This window comes from Paralichthys olivaceus, chromosome 24 (genome assembly GCF_024713975.1).
Source record: "Paralichthys olivaceus isolate ysfri-2021 chromosome 24, ASM2471397v2, whole genome shotgun sequence".
NCBI classification, from domain to species: domain Eukaryota; kingdom Metazoa; phylum Chordata; class Actinopteri; order Pleuronectiformes; family Paralichthyidae; genus Paralichthys; species Paralichthys olivaceus.
Window position 1 is genome coordinate 14,013,752 of NC_091116.1, and position 21,261 is coordinate 14,035,012.

The 21,261-nt window shown below is 49.6% G+C and overlaps 1 long non-coding RNA gene and 1 pseudogene across 1 annotated transcript in view; one reads left to right on the top strand and one right to left on the bottom strand.

The window, feature by feature from the left end:
• The window catches only part of LOC138406984 (uncharacterized), a 34,633-nt gene extending 23,217 nt beyond the window's left edge, over window positions 1-11,416 (top strand). Inside the window, exon 5 of the long non-coding RNA XR_011240380.1 lies at window positions 9,869-11,416. This is a non-coding gene — a long non-coding RNA (uncharacterized lncRNA). The remainder of the gene's footprint in view (window positions 1-9,868) is intronic.
• The window catches only part of LOC109643926 (zinc finger protein GLI2-like), a 48,626-nt pseudogene that overhangs the window by 13,751 nt on the left and 13,614 nt on the right, over window positions 1-21,261 (bottom strand).

A 21,261-nucleotide genomic window follows, 5' to 3' on the forward strand; every position in this document is an offset into this window, starting at 1 on the left:
AACATAGTCACCTGATTCATTTTAATCTAAGGAACTTGATTCTACACAAACATGTTTTAGTCGGTGTGTAGGATTTACTGGCATCTTGTGGTGAGGATGCAGATTGCAGCCAGGCTCACGTTTCCTGTGTTTGGTTTAATCGACTGTAAATGAAACATCTGGAGCCCCCTGGTGGCTGGCTGCAGTATAGGTCACAAACGTTAAATAGATGAATGAAGTTCTTCTCTCACTGAGTTATCGGAGTTAATCGGTTGATTGATGATGTAAAGCGTTCGGAGGCGTCATGATTGACAGCTGAGACGGACTCGTCCATCTTTATCTACAGTCTGTGAACACAACCCTGATTATCTGAGAATAATGAGGGTTTTTGTTTCAGCAGCAAACGTCTCTTGTGTTTTCAAAGTTGCAAACATCAACAACCTCCTTCCTCCTCTCCGGACCGGTGCAAATATTATTCCTCACTTTAATCCTCGGGCTCAAATCACCGAGCACACGCTGCTCTCGGCAGCTCAGAGGATTCCTCCTGCTCGCTCCCTCGCAGCAGCTCCACTAAATAACTGAACGTCCACATTTAGTGGAGACGAAGCCAAAGGTTCTCTCCGTTTGTTTTGGCCTCGGCGCCTGCTCAGTGTTCGGGGACGTCTGGAAACGGAGCTGTGACAGCTTTAGTGAGGTTCGGCTTCACGCTGCTGGCAGCCGGCCGCCGCTCTCGGCAGTTTGGCCTCCGACACCACAACACAGCCGGCTCATTCACAACGCTGAGCCGAGTGTGCCGAGCCTGCGGGGAAGAGTTTAACCCCGACCGACCGCTCGTCTGTGTGCACGTGGTCCAGGGTTCGATATCAGTTCACATTCAATGAGCTGAACTTTCTCATTCTGAGACGGGGGTTGAATTTGTCTTTGTCACATGACTTCCCTGCTCGCTCCTTCCTGTCGATGTATAAACTCTGTCTCACGTCATGACGGAGCGTTTCCTCCCCTCTGCTCTCACGTGTTCATGTTTTCACGAAACAGAGGAAACACGAGGAGGAACCGTGAGAACGGAATCACAGAGACGACGGATGAGAAGAAGTGAAACCTGCAGAAACAGTTTTTATCATGTAGATTTATGGTATTTACATTATTACGAGCGGAGCGTCACTTTTTCCTGGAGGAGGAATAGAGATGATGTGGACGGACGACGTTACGCTCTTCATCATCAGGACCCCCCGCCCCTCCCCCCCTCAGACCCTTTTAAGGTGCCGAGCAAAGTGCCGGATCAAAGCAGGCATTCATTACGTTAAATATACCTGCCGCGACCTAACGTGCACTGGAAATGTCACCGCGACACAATAAGTCCTGGATGTTTATGGAAACGTGCTGGCGGAGGCTCGGCAGGGGGGGATGGGGGAGGGGAGGGGGGGGATATAGTGCAGCACCTGAAGGCCCTCGGCCGTTTGAAGTACTTTGACATGAAAAATGTATACAAGGCTTTTTTTATTTATACGCCTCCACTGTGATCTTTGTTTCATCATCCGCCTGAACCCGACGCCCTGATAGGAATTTCATTCTCCTTAATCAGTGTCAACGCCGCTCGGTGGACACGGAGACGTGGACCCGCCTGTAACCAGCTGACCTGGACCCAGCCGACCTGGACCCAGCCGCCCGGTCAGCTGCTGCTGAACGGTGCATCGTGCTTTGGTGCTGCTCGTGTGTGAGAACGTTCACTCACCGACTCTCGCTGCTTTTTATTTACGGCTTTAGTTTGAATGTTTTCATTTAACATCTGCAGCAGGAAGCAGTTTTTACTTTGACCTCAATTCTGCGTTTAACCTTTTGACCAAATAACAAATTTAGCAGAAGAGAAAAAGATCGATGATGAAGATGATGATGATGATGAAGATGATGATTGTTGTTGCATCTAACAGACTAAATGACGATGGACGAGAACGTGGCCAGTATCGGGTACGAGCTGCCATCTTCAGCGATCCCGTATCTGTATCTGTCCACGAGCTCGACCAATCATGAGTCAGTCTGAGCTGTCAATCATGACAGTGAATGTTTGATATCAGCCCCTCCCCCGTGTTGGAACCTGTTACTCACCGTCGATGGGGGTGATGTAGTTGGACAGGTGGGCCCCCGCCGTGGCCCCGGCCCCTTGCATGAGCAGCTCGCTGTAGGGGCTGCGGTGGCTGGCCATCAGGTGGTAATACTCCGCCGGACTGGCCCCCGGAGGAGGGGGGGGGGAGGCCGAACAGCCCGCGCTCCTTCAGATGCTCGTGGGCCACTGTGGAGGGGGGGGGGTGGGGGGGAGGAATAAAGGGAGGAGAGAAGGAAGCAAGGATGAAGGAACAAGGGGGTGAATTCCTGCTCCTCCCACCTCACGCTGAGAATCTGTTTGAATGGAGTGAGGGGGCCGGCAGGGCGGGGCCAGTGATGTGCAGCGGCCCATGTAGGCGTCACCACCCCACCCCCTCCCCCCACCCCCCCACGGCTCCCTCAGTCCCACGATGAGAAAAAGCAGAAATGTATTTTCTTCACAAAGACGCTGGAGGAGAATTTGGTGAGAAGTTGTTCCTCTGTCATGATGTTTCGGTGTTAGCTCCTCCTCTCGCTCACTGGTTGGACGATTCTTACACAAATGAAAACGAGTTTACAAGAAGTTAATTCAACGTGAGTTTAGTTTTTTGAATCCACTGAACCAGCGTCGGGAGTTTGAGTTTGGGTTTCACATTGTAATCTTCCTCCTGAAAGAGTTTCTGATGGACGAGGACGGAGATGAAGAGTTCGCCTGAGCGACAGAGAGAGAGAGAGAGAGAAACTCCTCAAATCAGTGCTAATGGGAAGAAGCTAAACCTCAGGTGAAGCTGGCGTCACGTGTCAGATGTTGTGAAAAGAACGAGGTCGTCTGAAACGCATGAAACCCGACGGCCTCCGTTTCCAAACCCAACTTCTCGTGTTTCAACGAGCTATTTGTGCACCCCCCCCCCCCCCGCGCTCCGTCCTTCCTGCCCTCGCTCGCCGTTATCTCGGCCAGATCTCAGACGCTTGTTTAAGTTTAAAGGCGCTGCCACATTACCGCTGACAGACTGTAACGGAAGATTTATACGCCGTCCCACCGCCGCGCTCCAATCTGTTATTGTAATTCACCGCTGAACAAAGAGGCGTCGTCACGTCCCGGTGAATTTGGATTGTGGGGGGGGGGGTCAGAGTATTTACCTGAGCTGTTGTTGCTTCTATGGTTTCATTCAAAGTGTCTCCTCAGGGAATTTAAACACGTGGGAGCACAGGTCGACACGTGTTCAAACCAGAAAACTCTTCATTCATGAGGTTCTGATTTCAAAACACGAGAAATCCTGTTCCACTCTGAAACGAGTCCGTTTGAAACGAGACGCAGCGAAAAGGATAAAACACATTTACAGAAAAGACGCTTGGAAATAAAAGAGGGACACTTTGTGAATCCTTATTGTCAGATTATTAAAAAACCTGCAGAGGTTAGAAGACTTCAGAGAAGAGTTTAAATCATCATGTGACTTCTCGTCAACCTTCACCCTGAAGAAAGACTCAGAAGGTGTCCAGAGAAATTCAGTTCAAGCAGAGAGACGTCTTATTATTTCTGCTCACATGTAAATGATAGAAATCTGACGGTCACACAAAGAGTTAAGTGGTAAAAAGTTTTTTTCTAATTGAACATTTTCCCTAAACATACAAATAAAACAATCACTGTGTATTTGAGCTGCTCAGAAATCTTTTCTAAAGGATCCACTTCCAAACTTTTTTACTCTTTGTGTCACAAACAAAAACATCTTTGAGTTTTTTAAAAACCCAGCTGCTGCTCGTCACAGGTTAGAAACCCGGTGGTACTCACGGTCGGCCGGGCTGAGTCCCCTGGCGGCAGCGATCATGGACAGCGTGGGGCTGCCGTGCACGGAGCGCAGGTAGTGCTCCATGTGAGGGTTGACGTAGGGGTGAGGGGCGCTGAACGGGGAGTCGCCGGTCGCCACGGCAGCAGGCGAGAGGCGGATGAGGGAGATGTCGGAGACGACGGGGCTGCCGGTCAAACCCGCGGGGCTGCAGGAGACAGAGAAACGTTAGGATGCATTAAAGCTGCCGAGGTGCCTTCGAGCAAGGAACGCAGGAACGTTTTCATATTTCTCATCACGTCAGATTCAACAAACGCTTCTCTTCTCAGAGAAGAGAGGAAATGAGTTGCATTCACCGATGACCTCACTTTGAGTCACACACACACACACACACACACACACTCCTCCGGCGAGCGTCTTCAGTAATCCACCCTCGAACCTGATCCTCGCAGCTCCACCTCAGCGTGTACACACAGCGTGAGATCACGTCTGACACGGTTCCGCTGTCGAGCTTTTGATCTGCGGGCGTCGCAGGAAGGGGTGAGAGAGGGGTCACGGAGATGAGCTGACGAGAGTGTGTGTGTGGCGAGTAACCACGGGGCATTGTGGGTGTCGTTTATCGCGTTGGCTCGTCTGGAGAGAAAAGTTGAGGGTGGATCACGAGATGAGTCCGATCAAAGATGTGATGAAGAGCGTCTGTGACTCATCAGACGCTTTGTGACATCACACACATCCCCGTGTTCAACAAGCCTTCATCTGCCTGATGGTCGCGTTCGTCTCACACTTTAAGTTTGAAGAACGTGACTGAAGTATTTTCACTTTTCGTCTCTTTTATGAGTCAAGCTCCAGAAAACGATTCCTGCCCTCGTGTGGAGAACCTGAATGTGTCTCCGGATCTTTGTTCTGCACAAAGGAGACGCCGCACTCCAGGAAGTGATGGAGTCGTGTAAGGTCCAGATACTCAGAGAGGGGTCCGAACACAATGCTCGACCCTCGGAGCGTGACGCGGTGCGGCGCCGGGCAGCGGGATGAAACGGGAGGAGCCGTGGTGGAGGGGCGGAGTGAAGTCACACATTTAACTTCTTTATTCTGTTTTACACATGTTGTTTATAGTATTTCTAATTCGATCTATTTACTCTTCTCACTTACTCCATTTTTGAGCTGCAGCTCTTCTCGTATTTTATCTCTGTTATTGATCCTTTATCTTATTTTAATGAAACGTGCAGTGTTAGAGAATTCCACTAGAGGGCAGTAAGTGTGGACGAGGTTAGCCTTTGGTTTCGTCCGACATCTTCGTAGACGTTTGTGAGACCCTCCCACCTGCGGCAGGCGCAGGATTCTCGAGGTGTTTACACGTAATTCAGGTCAACGAGTTTTGTTTTTTAAATTAGCGATTCATTTTTTTATAGGTTTTTTTTTTTTTAAAAACAGAAAACTATGAATCTTCTCACAGGACGAGCTGGAAATTTAAATTTTATGTAAATAACTGTTTAATGGTCCAGTGAGCGGATGTGAGAATGTTCCACATACATGAGAAGAGTGTTTGTTTTTGTTTTCTGTGTGTGTGTGAGTCTGTGTGTGTGTGAGTCTGTGTGTGTGTGTGTGTGAGTCTGTGTGTGTGTGTGTGTGTGTGTGTGTGTGTCTGTGTGTGTGAGTCTGTGTGTGTGTGAGTGTGTGTGTGACACCAGAGATGAATTACAGTGTGACGTTGACTCTCGTCTCCGGTGTCGGGGCTCAGGGAGCTCTCTGATTTAGATAAATCACGTCGTCCGGTGCGCGGCTGAATAAACTCCCACTGTTGGTTTATGAGTCGACTGCGTGAAACGGACGCCTCAAACTTAACAGGCAACCCCCCCCCCCCTACACATCCCCCACCCCCCCCACCCCATCCACGAAACCCCCGAACGCCCTCCTCCCTCCTGCAGAGGAAGAAGTGACCTACATACAAACAAACAGATCACAGCGCCGCAAATCATGGCCTCCTTAAAAAGTCATTTCATCATCTCGTCCTCGGAGCTGGACGCAGCAGAACTTCTCTTACACAGTCTGAATTTTTCATGTCACCTCCCGCGCTGAATCCGAAAACACGCTTCTGTTTGATTCGGGGCGAGAGCTTCACAGGCAGCGTCGACTCTCTGACGTCCAGAGATCTGTCGGCTCCGGTTCCTTTTCACTCTGAGCCGACGTGTCAGAGATTGAGTCCAAACCAGCAGCGAGCAGCTCGTGATGTCAGAGATGTTTTCAATCTGTGAGAATTAACACAGAACTGCAGCAAAATCAGATATTTAATTCTTTGTGTGGAGGACGTCCCAACGTTCAGAGCAGAGGACGTCACCCACGGGTTTGTGAGCGTGAAGCAAAGAGTGCTGATGGACGCTGTCCACGGTGTCAGATGTTACAAGATGTTTAAAGCTGAGCTGCTGTTGTTTCTCTGTTGACGTCTCCTCAGAGTTTGAAGCTCCGACAGAAGTTTCAGGAGTTCTTCTGAACTTCACTGCAGGAAGCTGCACACGGTGACTCTGCTGTTTGTACAGAGCTCGAAGGGAAACGTAGAGACACCCGAGCTGAGGACACGGCCAGAGAGAGAGAGTCTCCATGCACTTTGTATTCAGTGTCAGTGAAGAGCGTGGAGCTGAGGAGATTCAGGGAATCCATCGTGTTTGAAACAGTTTAACGTTTAATTCCAAACTCTGGAGTAAAGACACTCAGACCCTGACTCCTCCATCTGTCTCCTGCAGGTCTTGAGTTTCACCCACAACTGGAACAGAGGACGATCTCGCTCCGTCGTCCGAGGAGGAAGTTGTTCCTCTTTCTGTAACTTCCTCGCCTCGCTGTCATTTCCCGGCGAGGGAAGACAAACCGTCCCCGGCATCCGGCAGAAGAAGGAAGAATAAAGAGGCTTCCCCTCGGCCGCTCTTCATGACAGGCTTGACAAAATAACCAGCGCTCTCATTACGGTATATGCAAACAATGATAAAGGGGACGGCGTGGAGGTGTCATGTTAGACAATCAAGGAGGGGGACCTCTGACACGCTGCCACGAGTGGATAATAAAGTGCCGCACCAGGCGACAAATGACACCGCACTTAATTTGCTGCGCAATGTTCCTGTAATTAGGTGAATTTGGCACAGGCAGGGGGGAGCGACAGCTAGATCAAGGTCTTGATGAATTAGGGGTCCACTGTCAAGATCAAATCACATTAATCAAGGTGGCCGAGTCCGCAGACAGCCGCCCCCCCTCCTCCCCCGCCCTCCACTCTCCCAGCCGGCGTGATGAATAGCCCTGCTTCCGCCAGGCGCAAAGTATGCATCACCATCAAATCTGTGAATTTAAATGTAAGAGACTATTTGGAGAATTCTATTGACTTTTTTTGTCCGGGCGCCAGTTTTTTTTTTTCTCTTTGGTGATAAAGTAACTTTGAGCCGCAGCAGGAGCCTCGTCGCTCAGGTTGAGACGTGCAGCGACTCTGCTGCGCTCACACATCCACACCTTTCTATATATTTAGATCCTGTCCACAGCTTCGTCTTTGAAAACAAACTTTTCCCCGAGCAGGAATTAAAATAGTGATGGAAGCTTTGGAACGTCGACATGTTCCAGAACAAAAGTCTCATTTCTCCAGATTTATAAGCTTGAACTTTCTCTCGGGAGCTTTTTCTGGAGCTCTCAGTCGTGTCACACTTTGCGTATATGTGTGATATCATCAAAAGCTCCAGAAAATCATCTGAGAGAGGCGACAATATATATTTTCAAAGTTCCTCCTCAGAGGCAGAAATCGGGGTCGGGGTTTAAATCAGAGAGAAAGTGGATCCCAGCAGACGAAAGCTTCACGACACGAATAACAAATGTGTGAGTTTGAGTCTTGAATGGAACAAAACCCGATTTTCTTTCCTCTGCCTCAGCAAAATAAATGGGTTCGCGTCTCGTATTGAACCCTCAGCAGCCGCGTAGCTGGACTCACCACCGGCGCTGCAGCCGTGACCTCCACACACCGGGAGTTTAATTACCGCACTGGCTCGGGGGCAGCACGGCCTGCGCCACACAGATTAGTCCACACAACAAGCCATTAATGGATATCAAGAGGTGCTGCGTATTATGTCATCGGTGATGGATCCGGCCCGGCACTCCGCTGCTAATGGAGCCGGTCAACTGAGATCCATTTATTTATTTCACCTCTTCATTTACTCCGGGACGGAAAGTAATCGAGTACATGTACTCCAGTTACGTAAAGCAGGGGGCGGTTCAACCCTCGGGACACATCGAGTTCCTCCAAAGGTTCTGGGCTGAAATAAAGCTCGACGAGAATATACGATAATAAAATAATAAAATAACCCTGAGCCAGAGTTCAGAGTTCTGTTCCCAGCTCCTTTAACCTCAGAAGAAGAGAACAAACATCTGATTCAATGAAGATCTCAGTTATTAAACCGAACCCTGAAAGATCTCAGAACGTTTTCCTCTCTCTCACATTCACAGTCTCTCAGTGGTGCCTTGCTCAGTGGCAGAGGAAGATCAGACTCCTCAGTGCGTCTCGAGGGTTTCGTCCCCAGATGGTCGGAGGTTTGCCCACATAGTCAACCAGGGGAGTGTGTGTGTGTGTGTGTGGGGGGGGGGGGCTTCAGAACCAGCCCTGATTATTCACTTTGGACGTCAGCGTGTTGTCATCTGCTTTTCATACTGAACTTGGCAAACGTTCAGCTCTCATCAGCGCTGGAGAAAACACGCGCTCGCAGAGCAAATCCCCCGAAGTTAAAACAGGAAGAAACACCGTCTGTAACTGGATGTGAAAGAACCACTTGAATCAAAACTCACACGTGACGGTTTAAAGAGAACTCGGCCACCTACCCGTGCATGGCGTGCAGAGCGTGAGGCTCGTAGTGGTACCGTCCCTCGTGGTGGCGCATGTCAATGGGGATCGGCGTGTGGAAGGTGGGGAACATGTGGTGGGGGGCTGCGAGGAGAGAAAAGCAAAGAAGAAGAGAGTTAGAGGGGGAGAGAAGGAGGGAGGGAGGGAGGGAGCCTTGTCTTTCATAACAAAAAAGAGAGAAATTTCAAACAGGCTACGATAAAGCAACATGAGTTTCAGAGCGAGCCGAGCACTTTGGTGTAAAATATCGACACGATCACACGAGAGAAGTGGAATAAATAAATAATCAAAGTCGTCCGAAGAAATCCGAAGAAATCCTAAGAAATCCTACATCTTCAACATAAAAGATTTCCAACCAGGCTTCAGACAAAGACCTGCAGCTCCACACGCTTTGAACCGGGCGGGATGATGATGGACTGTGTGGAGGGAAGCTGCAGCAGCGACTCAAACCAGGACCGACAGCGCCGGCAGCAGCTTCCTCCTCCTTCCTCTTCACGCAGCGGACAGACGTTGAGCGTTTTGCAGCATTGTTCCCAGTTGTTATGCTAAGCTAAGCTAAGCTAAGCTAAGCACGTCCCGGCTGCGGCTCCTCACTGACCACAATGAAGAACCAACAGAGGACGAGCAGAAAATATTTTAGTTGTATATTGAAAATAAAAAGAAAAGGCCATGTTTTATTAGTTTGGTCCATGTCCCTTCTGCTAACATGGTGGAGGCAGTGTTCATGATGTACTGCAGCCCACCACCAGGGGGCAAACCGCACGTCTGGTCCCCCCGCCGCGTTGTGCCTGCGTCCTGAGAAGACGGAGCTCGGGCTCTGTTTCTGATTTAGCGGCTGAGCTTTAACGAGCTCTGTGTTTCCGTGGTGCGTCGCTCTAATGGCTCCTCGTTCTTCGTCTCAGCCTGTTTTTCTTCGTGGATTCTTCTCGGATGTGGGAAGTTTTTACCCGAAACATCAGAAGTAATTAGCTGCTGCGAGAACTCGAACCCACCGAACATGTCGTGTCTTCATTCAGCGCTGTATAAACGCAGCCTCGGGCTCTCTCACTCTTTTATGGAGTTATGTTTCTTGTTAACATTTTTCTCAGGTTTTTATTTTGGAAAAGCTCCATGAGGGCATCGCCTCACCCCCCCCCCCCCCATCTGTCTCTCTCTCTCTCCACAGCTCCGTCATTGTGTCCTCCCTCGCTCGCCCTCGCTGCAGTGCTCGGATCCCGTTAATTGTAACCTGGTGTCGAGCAGCCGGATGAAGACGAGAGGAAGAAAAAGACGGAGAGAGGAGGGAGAGGTGAGCCACCTGATCTCTGGACTGCATTAAAATTCTTCACCAGTCTCACACACACACACACACACACACACACACACACTGTCGGGGGAATCTTGCAGGGTGACCTGGGATTTTCTCAGCGGGGGTCAGGGCCACGGATCATTATCTGCTCTCGGCTGAGCGTCGAGAGGGGAGGATATCGGGGCCTCCCGGGGCCCCCGGGGGCCCGGGACCTGAGTGAGTCAGCATTCCGGGCCCATTCCTCTCACTCTGCACCCTGACAGTGTGACAGACGGGCCCGCTCCCTGAACGCCCACAGAAATAGTTCTTTTATTTCGCTTTCGGTCTGCGCAGCGGCACCGAGGCCTGATGGGACGAGGCCGGAGTCCTTCAGCTCCCTTTCCACGCCGCCAACAATTTCTGTCTGTGGCGAACGGCGTCCGAGAGGCTCCTGTTCGGACGGGGACGTCTTCCATCGACCTGGAGGAACCGAAATAAATGAAACCTCACGTTCTCCAACAAAGAGACAAACTAAGAATCTGACATTAGACGTTTGATCATCAACAACTGAGAGCTGAGATAAACGTTAACCTCACGAGCCATCGTTTAAATGTCCTGACTCCAAATGACTCGTTTCGGAGAAAAGGTTATTTCAGTGTGAAACCAGATTCTGTGTCCTGTGATTGAAGTTTGTTCATAAAGCTCGAGTGTTGTTTGCTCCGTGTTCTCAGAGTGTTGTCATGGAAAAATCCTCCTTTTTATTTGATCCGACAGTTTAATGAAATAAAAAACACCTGAGGTTGGAACGTGTCGGAGCAGCAGCTGCTCGCTTCACTTCACACTACACAGAATATTTTCAATCTTTATTTTCACGATGTTTTTCAGTCAGATCCAGTGTTTTTATGTTTTAAAGTGTGAAACGATGTTTTCTGAGTGTTTAACACAAATGAGTGAGATTCAGTGAATTTATTGAAATGCTCATGAAACGTGTTCCAGAGGAGTTCGTCTCCTCCACGACGACTCGTCTGGTTCAGACATGTTGAACCTGGAGGAAATAATCCGGCCTGTCGTCTTCAGCCTGTCATCCCGGCCGAGGGCCCCTCTGCGGGCCCCGGCCTCCGGCCAGTCAGCCCGGGCCGGGGGATTGACCGCGCAGGCTTATTCCATCACCGAGACAGCCCCATTGTTCTGCCGCCACATGAAAGAACAAAAGGCGAGCGCTCATGAGAGTTCATCGGGCGCGTTTACCTGAATCTCCGGGCCTCCAGCCCCCCTGGGCGTACGCAGCGTCAGAGGCGCTGCCGCGGCCCCGCTCAGGCTGCAGCCATCTATTAGTCTTTGCTTGATAACATTTGTTTTAGCGTCTGGTGGAGCGCTCCCGTTGGCCGACCACAGTTTTTCAAAGTCAAACCCCCCCCTCCCCCCCCATCCCGTACGCGCTCAGCAGAAAACGTGTTTCCCTCGCTGCGGAGCGTTGGCGTGAAGTTTGGTGGGGAACTTAATTTAGGCCGAAGAGCACAAAGACAATGAGCTGGTGCATATTTTAAAAGTTCAGTTCAAAGATTCGGAGAAGCTGCAGGAACATTTCAGAGTTTGACCGGTTGGTTTTGATTGAGACTTTAAACACACGAAGAAGACCTGGGGGGGGGGGTCTACGTCCAGCGTTTGGATTGGTCGCAGTCGTTGGTGACGTTAGCTGGTGACACGAAACCCTCAGGTCCCAGAAACGAGCTGCAGTTTGTGATGTTTCATGAATCTGACTCCTGGAGGAATTTACTGGAACATATTTATATTATAATATATTATTATATTATATATTATATATTATATATTATTATATTAGATATTATATATTAGATATTATACAAGTATTAAAATTGATTTTCTTCTCCATCTGGTCTGAAGCTCTGTGATGTCATCTGTGACTCATCACCTGGACCAGGTGCTGGAGCTGTTTGATCCCTCCCTCCTCTGTCCTCCCTCCATCCATCCATCCATCCCTCCATCCATCCCTCCATCCCTCCATCCCTCCATCCATCCCTCCTCCCATCCTCCCCTTCCCCCCTCCCTCCCTCCCTCCAGTGTAGCTGTAGTGGTTTCCCCCCCGAGGCAGAGTCCCTGTCCTGTTATCAGTGTTGGACAGCTGGTCTCAGACCACATGTTAATAACCTCCATGCATCATTGGGCTGAAGGTGAACGCGGTGGCGGTGGCGGCGGCGGCGGCGGCGGCGGCTGGCATTAACCAAACGAGTCAGGCGGCGGCGGCGCGGCAGCGCTGCTGATGGGCCTCCTCCGCTCGCCGTGTCAGCAGCGGCGTGTTGTTAGCATGCTGTTTGTGTAATTTAGGTACTTAAAGGACTGCGAGGGTTCAAAGACTGATTGCACCGTCGAGTAATCAGCCACCTCCAATGCACGGCTGATTTATCACCCTCTCGCTTAATAGCACTGCTTAACACACAGGTTTGTCCAGATTAAGTAATTACCTTAAAGCAAAAGTTTATTATCTCCTCCGACGGGCCGTGATAAAGGTTCGCTGTCGCAGGGAAGCAAAGAAAGGGCTTGTAGCTGGTGAATGAGAGCGATAATTAAAATACAATGAATTAAATTGTCGCTTCTGGGGCTGTCACCGTGCTCCCCAGCTAACATCCATATTACCCCCGCTGGCACCCTTTCCAGGGGGGCGCCTGGGATTATGCCTGGGCCCGGACTCGTGCAGCAGCTGAGTGGGAAATTACTCCAATGGGCCTTCAGTAAATTAAACAAAGACCTAGTTCTTCTCCAAAATGAGGAAGGAGGGTGAGGAGAGGGGAGACGAGCGGAGCTAAGAATAACACCTGAGCGCACATTAGCTCTGGAAGCGTCTCGTTGTGATGTCGTAATGAGGCGGCGGCCTCTGCAGATACAGATGTTGGACGAGAGAGGCGACGAACACAGGGGACCCTTTTGAGGGATGCACCTCTTCCTCTTCGTCCTCTTCCTCCCGGTGGTGATGAATGCATCGCAGGTGGAAGCAGAAGACGTTTTTCCTGCTTCCCACCTCACCGGTCGTCACCGGGGGGGCCCGGACCTCCGCTTGGATGTACAGAAATAGATCTCCTCTGTGGCGTCAGCACTCCGTCGCCTCCCGTGTCGATAAACACTCGGCTGCTCGCCCGACTCGATCTGCTGAAGCGGGACCGACTCTATTGTCCTGACCCCGCTGCTCTCTCCTCGCGGGCTTCACGTTACCGTCGGCCATGTTTGTTTGACATCGTGATGGAGCGCAGGTCCCTGTCGGCCTCCCCCCCCCCCCCCCCCCACGGCCTTTGTCCTCACGCTGTGGACTCGGCACAAAGCCCGTCGTCTTCTCACACACTTCAAAATGACCTTTCCCAACAACCCTCAGTCCTCTGCTGAAGAGAAGCTGGTGGGCGACGGCTTGAGAGGAAACAATAGAGAGACGGAGACAGAGCCAAAGAGAACTGACTTTCTAATCCTCATCAGCACTTTCCCACTGAGGACGTCTCTGTGGTGCAAACATCAGAGACCGGGCAGGAGCTTCAAGCTCTTTTCAAAGTGTTTTACCAACATAAGATATTTTAATTTCACTTTTCATCCCAAGTGCATCAGGAAACTGAATCTGCTCCTAAAACTGAGTTTACAGGACGGAGAGCTCGAGATCTACAATCTCTTTCTCTGTGTTCCTGAGAGAGGAGCTGAAATTACAAGACCTGGAGTCTGATTTGTTTTGACGTCTCTCGTCGCTGAGCTCCCTGCCCCCGCTGCGATGACACGTTATAAAAACTGTCCCGTAAACAGCCTCTGGAGTTCACCTCGGTTTGGTCGTGAGACCTCGGCTGCCTTGTAATCGAGCCCGGTGAACCCGAGCGTTTCATAAACACTGAGCTCTGCCGCTGACGTTCAAACAGGAGGAAAAAGCGACTGTAGGTGAGATTACAGCCTCGGAGAGTCGGAGCAGCTCTGACTCAGGTTTCTTATGAGAGACACGTCTCCAGCTGTGTCCTCGGACCACGTCCACACTGAAGACACCACTCTGACACTGCAGCCACATCTGCACTGGATTTATGTCTCCTTCCACGACAGTTCAACATCTCGTCCACCACTGATCTGTCTCTGTTCAAATGTCGCTTGAATATCGTTCAGTTCGAGGTTAAAGATATTTTAAAAACGTAACAACAACCACTGACCTTCTGGGTCTGACCTGAGATTTCCCTCAGAAATATAATGAATGAGATGAGTTGGAGTTACAAGATGAAAACTGAGGGAACAGAGATAAACTGATGGTACAAAGTTTAAATGTCCAGTTGTGTGAATCCAGCAGGTTTTTATTTCAGTCGAAGAACAAACAGCTCAACCACAAGAGCTTGAAACAGCTGCACGGACCAATCCAGAGCCAAGCACAAACTAAACACTGAACAGGATTTCCAGGAGCAGCGTCTGAGTCTGTTGTTTCCATCGCTGCCAAAACACCAGATCCTGCTGTCATGAAGCTGTGAGTGAAGACAGGAGGAGCAGAGGAGGAGGAAGAGGAGGAGCAGAGGAGGAGCAGCTTTACCAGGTTCAAGAGGAGAGCTCTGGGTTAAACATTTGCTCTGGACACATTTTCTTAAGTGAAGGAAGCGATTATCCAAACTCCTCTTCCTCAAACCATCACGTCACCAGGATCTGAGACGATGAAGATGATGGTTCTTCTTCCTCCTTTATAGAAATCTTTTTAGAATCCCCCCCCCCCCCCCGGTTCCAGATTCTCAATAAATAAATTGTAGATTAAACTTATATTTAATAAACTCCTCACATTTTTATATGTGAAAGAAGGAAAGCTTTTTGAAGTAGATCACAGCTTAACGTCTCACTGAGGGAATCAAACCTGTGACCGAGCTGCAGTAACAGTGGTGTGCAGTATCAGCTCTGGATGAGGAGGGGGGTCGGCCGCTCTCCCTCAGTGGGCCACCTCTGACCTGCACAATTCAGCTGCTGAATGGGGACGGCGAGGACCACAAAGCCGGCAAACACTGCAGAGTGTAATGATAAAGTGCTCTGCTGGGGAGGGAGGAGGAGCAGGAGGAGGAGGAGGAGGAGGAGCAGGAGGAGGAGGCCTCACACAATGAGAGCATGGCGCACAATTAAATGCTGACTCTCACCTCGTCGGGTGTCAGCGAATCAGAGCGAGACAAAGAGCAGCAGAGAAAACGATTTGAAGCGAAGACTCGGTTTGCGACATTAAATCGGAGCCTCCTCTTCCTCCTCCTCCGTCTGCGCAGCATCGTCACGGTGATTAATATTTAAAGTCTAACGAGTTATTAGCAAAGACACGGTGTAAACGGGAGCAGCGTTAATACACGTGTTCCCTGACCTTGTTTCGTGGCCTCGTTCGCCGGATAATTAGCTCGAGCAAACAATCGCCACAAAGACAAAGCACACGAGGACAATGATTCGTCTGAGGAGTCGTTAACTCCAGAGAGAATCTGAGGCTCCGAGGATCAGATAACGAGCTCTGTGGCGTCACCGCTACGAGGAAGCTACGTCACGATTTCTGAGAAATGATGATCTGTGTTTTAATAATTATAAAACACAAGTATCTAAGAAACTGCAGAGAGAAAACTGAATCCACGTCTTTCATCAGGTTATTCTATAAAACACATATTTGATGATTGATATTTGAGTTATGAGGGAAAGGTTCAGTGATTCTGATTATTTTAATTTACTCGGTTATTTCCCATAACTACAGAAGTTCCTCCTCTCGAGAACATGATGATGATGGAACGTAACGAGGAGGTAAAAGTACTGTGAGTATAAACACGATGAAAGTACAAAGTCTACAGAACGAACAGAGTCAAACTCGACTACGGTGAAAATCAAGTTTTGTAAAACCAACTTGATTACGTGTGATTGTCGTGATCCTTCATCACTAATGTCTCAGCGTGACGGAGCTCGGAGTCGGAGGGGAAACCCTTGATGAGGAAACCAGAGCTCGGCTGGTGGGGGGGGGGGCGGCCCAGTGTGAACGGGGGCAGGAGGCCGCCTGCCGAGGTTTCTCCTCGTGTCGGCTCAGGCTCGTGTTACCGTGGGGGGGGGGGGGGGGGTCCAGTTTCTCGGTTCCACCCACGTCCTGATGCTTCAACCACATTCTGCTGAACTGACGCTGCCTGTCAATCATCAATCTCTGTCTCTGATCTCAGCTTCCACAGGAACAGGACGTGACCATTGAGTTCAGTTTTAAAGACGTTCAGTGGAAATAGAGAATTGATGAGAGATTTAAAAGTGATGGAAATAGAGATTCTCTTTGTGATTCCACAGAAACAAGTATCAGCAGATACGACAGGTCGATGAGTTCAAAGCTTTCACTTCAGCTTGTTGACGTTTTCACTGGTTTAGAAACTTTGTGTTTACTTTGAATTTCACTAGTTAAACATCTCGACCTTTTCTGATCTTGATCCACGCGAGAAACTTTTTCAACTCGGTCCAGTGTCTGTGATTTCCAGCTCGGACTCTTGACTCTGCGTCTCCGATCACTCGCTGCGTGTCGGACGTGAGGCGTCTGACGGGGAACCACTTACCTCAGCGTGTTTATGAGGGAAAATGTTCCTCAGTCGGGAGCTCAGCGTTTTAACGGTTGCTGTGGGCCGCTGGCGTCGCGGCTCCGAAACTCGACGCCGGTCACCGGAGCTTTTAAAACCCAGAACGTGACGAGTCGACGCTTCGTAAAGACTCATAATTGGCGGACAAACGCGGCGCTGTGTGTTTACCCTCACGTGCGAGCTTTGATTTCCACTGTAGCCGAGCTAATTAGCTGTTATTGCTAATCTCCAGCTGCTTTCTGTGATACTTACAAGGCAATTAGTCTGCCTCTTCTCATCTCAGCCTTTCCTCAGTTAACGTGTTGTGGCGCTCAGACGGCAGCTGTGCGGCGTTCCGCAGGGCGGAGGTTCTCGCCTCGGGCCTGTCACTACCTCACTCTGCGTCCGCTTGACGTGTTTGGAAGAGAATTAGAGAAAAGAAACATGGAATCTGTGAGTTTTCTTTGGAAGCAAGAACAAAAACAAGCCGTGTCTTTTTATAAGTTCCAGCCCTGTTGATCTGACCTCGACCTCCTCGTCCTCCGCAAAGACAACACTGGAATTATGAACGACTAATTGAATCCCAGTTTAGAGATTTGTTTTGGACAAATGTCCAGACGCAGATTTTCCTCCTCAGATTCATTTGTTGCTGTTTTCAGACATTTTCCAGAAGCAGAAGTTGTTTATGTCAGAACCGACGCCGCCTCTGCTGTTTGTTGTTTTAGGTTTAGTGACGGGAAATGTTTACGAGACGACGACACAGTTTTTCTTAGTTTGAGCTTTAACTGCTTTTATGTCCTCGTGTCCTCTTCTTCTTCTGAAGTCGTGAAATGGTTCAACTTATTTATTTTCTATTAACACTCGTGGACGGAAACGCACAAGAATTCATTTTGTCTCTGGACCATTTTCTGGATGTTTGGTTGAAAGTACAAATTTAATGACATCACCATACTTAGGATATACTATATAATATTACTATATATTACTATATACTATATAATATTACTATATAATATTAGTATATACTATATAATATTACTATAAACTCTTAGTTCTCAGGCTTCAGGACAGAGAACTGGAGCAGGAGGAGGTGGAGAGAGAACGAACCTGAGCTGATGAGAGGAAGTGTTTATGTTGGGGGGGAGGGGGGGGGGGGGGGGGCGTTACTTTATGTGGTTGGTATTTGGACGGCGAGACGTCGGGGGATTTCCATCAGCTGGCAGAGTGAGGAGGAAGAGGAGCACTGTCCTTCGTCTGGACTCTTCCAGTCCGTCTCTCTGGTGTGTGGCCTCGCTCTCCGTGCTCGTCCCGGTTCAAACCTCGACGAGCTGCGAGGTTGGAAGTTCCTCGTTTGTCTGAGTTCCGGGAGTCCGAGCGAGAGCGAAGGGATCAGAGTCGCTGTCGGTCGGATGCACATCAGATCAGAGGCACATGAGTAGTTCGAGCGTGAGCGTTGCCTCGTTGTGTCGACGAGGGGTCGAGAGTGAAAACCTTTAAAACGAGTTTGAATTAACGAGAAGCTGCTGAGATTCGTTCAATAATAAGATAAAGTTTGTTCTTCAGGACGTCAAAGTCTCGTGTCGGAACGACGGACGGACTCAGAATAAAAAGTTCTCTCAGCCACATCTTGAAAAACTTTTCTATCTCTGAACATTCGAACAGTCTCTACTTTAATCACACTCCCTCAGAGTTTCTCTCCTGTTGATGCTGTGAGTTTGAAATGATCCTAAAACAATGAGACACTTTCACCAAACAACCGTTTCACTCACGTCTGAATGTTGAGCGTTAAACAGAGAGAGAGAGAGAGAGAGAGGGAGGGAGAAAGAGAGAGAGAGAGAGAGAGAGAGAGAGGGAGGCTCGAACACATGAAGTCACAGTTTGTTTTCATTCACCTGCAGCGTCTCGTTCTGCTACAAACACGCGTGTGACCGTTTATTTAATCCTCTGGTCCGTGAGCTCATTACGATCTGGCCTCCGCAGCGACACACACACTGATCCCTGTGTTTGCTCAGTGGGTCACAAGTTAAACCAACACACACACACACACACACACACACACTCAGCGTTTCCACATGTGCACTGTTTTCATTCGGACTCGTGCACGTTCGTCTGGGCAAAAAAATAAAAGTGGGTGGTACCAGGCGGAGTCCCACGGCCCCGAGCTGTTTACACAAGACGCTGCCCCCCCCCCCCCCCCCTGTGTTTATTATATGTAAGGCTGCGTTCAGACGCTGACCTGAGAGGAAACGCTTCAGAACAGTTTGACGTGACGACTGCACGGACACAACGTGGTGATGTCACGTGGTGGTGATGTCACGTGCTGATGATGTCATCACTTATAAACCAATTAACTCAACAAAGCTTTTAACTTGAAAACCATCTTTTGATCTCACGCAGACATTCTGAGTTACTGAGTCCTTCACATCTTTTTCATCATCACGTGAATAAAACCTCTCGAAGCTCAAACACCTCAACACGTCCTGACTTTCAGAACGTGTTGAGGTGTTTGTCAGAACTTCACCGCTCTGGAATGAGACGCTCGGAGCAGCGTCGGTGTGAAGTGAGATGACGTCATGCGGACGACGTGATTTAACTGCAGCTACGCAACGTTTTCCTGCAAACGCTGATGTCAGAGGCTGATTAAAAAGAAAAGTCGCGGAGGTGACAAAGCACGTAGCTCACGTTAGATCTGAGTCTCAGAGAAAAACAACAGCTGCTGATTGAAACAGACGATTCTGGAGCGAGAGGACGAATGACTCACGTTTGAATACGTGTGAGTGACTCAGACGCTGTTAAATCAAACTGTGGAGACGTTCTGCTCGTGTCCAGGTTCATACGATGGAACAGAGCAGCAACACGCTCAGTTTCTGTGGCGAAGCGAGTCGTCCTTTGTGAAAACCAGGTCGAGGAGAGGAACCCGCTTCACGTTTCACTTCTTAACTTTGACACTCTAGTAAGGGGAGAAGCAGTGAGAAACCCTCACGTGTCTTTTCAACCCGCAGCCTGTGAACGCACCGTTAGCGTCTCGCTCCCCCGGCTGAACCCAGACAAACCGGGGAGCTGCCCTCAGACCTGAGAGGCCACCTCTCCGGAGGGGCGGGGGGGCGGGGGGGGCTCATTTGCAGTCCAGGAAAGGAGGGATACCAAAGAGAAAAGAGGAGGTGGGGGAGTTTTGGCTTAATCCTCTAAAACATCCATATATCGCTCGCTCCCCACAGTTGTAAATCTCCAGGAATGTAGCCGGTTGTTTTTGGAATCAGTGCCGGCAAAACCTTAACGGCTCGGAGAGATTGATGTGTGCAGACGTAGCCTGAAGCCTGCGGTTGCATATTTCAGCGCCGGGATGCTTCAGTCAACAGAGAAACCTCACTTTGATCCCGAGGCCTGGTGAGAACTCAGACACCAACGTCTTCATGGTGACCGAGACAAACCACGAGGACGTCCACTTTCTGGGACTCTAGATACCGGAGAGGGACACCGTAATAAAGTAACGTCCTGTAGAATAAAGTTCACACCTCCACCACTGAAACCAAACCTTTCCCCTTCGTCCAGATCTGCACCAACATGAAGTTTCTTGACTCCTGAAAAGTTCTGGAGCGTCTGAACGTGAGAACTAATTAATTCCACACGTCGACTCTTCACATGCAGATGTGTTTCCATGTTTGACTGAATATCTGGGTCATTTTACAAGTTTCCCTCACGACTTCCTCTCCAGCCTGAAAACGAGCGACTGAGCAGAGCGTCGTCCACAAACACAACAAATATGAAGGAAACGCTTTCTTCTTCCCTCAGCGAGGCTTCAGACAAACCAGAGGGCATCTTGGGAAGTCATCAAGCTAAATGTTTGCAAAGAGCCACGGAGTGCGTGGAAACCCCGTTAGTGCCTCGAGTGTGTTGTTGAGTCTGTTTCCTGTTAACGCTGCTGTGACACGCCTCGATACAGTGATGTCACAATACACTGAGGGTAGTGATGTCACAATACACTGTACTGTGATGTCATAACACGATGTGTAGTGATGTCACAGTGCTGGGATGTAGCCAGTGTTTTTTTACCACGTCTGTCAGTCTAAAGTCTTTTCAAAATAAAAGTCTAAAGCTGACGCTCTCTGTTTTCCTGCTCAGGCCTGATGGAGGCCTCCCCGATCAGGGCCTCATTCAGACCGAGGCAGGAAGGAGAAAAGAGCCGCCCCCTCCTCCTCCTCCTCCTCCTCCTCCTCCTCGTCCTCCTCCTCTTCTCAGGAAGATTAGTGGCCGTCCTCTCGGAGTAGGAGTTGGACTCTTTTTTCGGACCCATTTTTCTCTGCCAGCGGGCCTGACCCCCTGAGTGCTCCCTGTGCAGCTCGCTGGTTCAATTACTCACTGTCCGCCGGCCGCTGATAAAGAAATCCGTTGTTATCACTAACCCGCCTCTCTTAAATACTATTTACACAGCCTGGTCCCATTCACCTAGAGGGCTCCGCTCCGCAGCGTCCCTCCTAACCAATGCACTCAGCTCAGGTCCGAAGAAACAGCTGTGCAATTTATTCACTAAACCCTGGAAACATGACTGCAGGAAATACACAGGTCCCATCAGGACGGTCAGGACCCGTCTAAACGCTGGAAAGCAGCAGTGATGTTTCGTTTAGTTTTCAATCCTCCGATAACTCCACGAATGAAAGAGTCTGATTTCCCCTGAAAGCATCACGCTCTGGTTTGATTATATTCAAGCCTCCTCCACACCCCCACTCTATCATT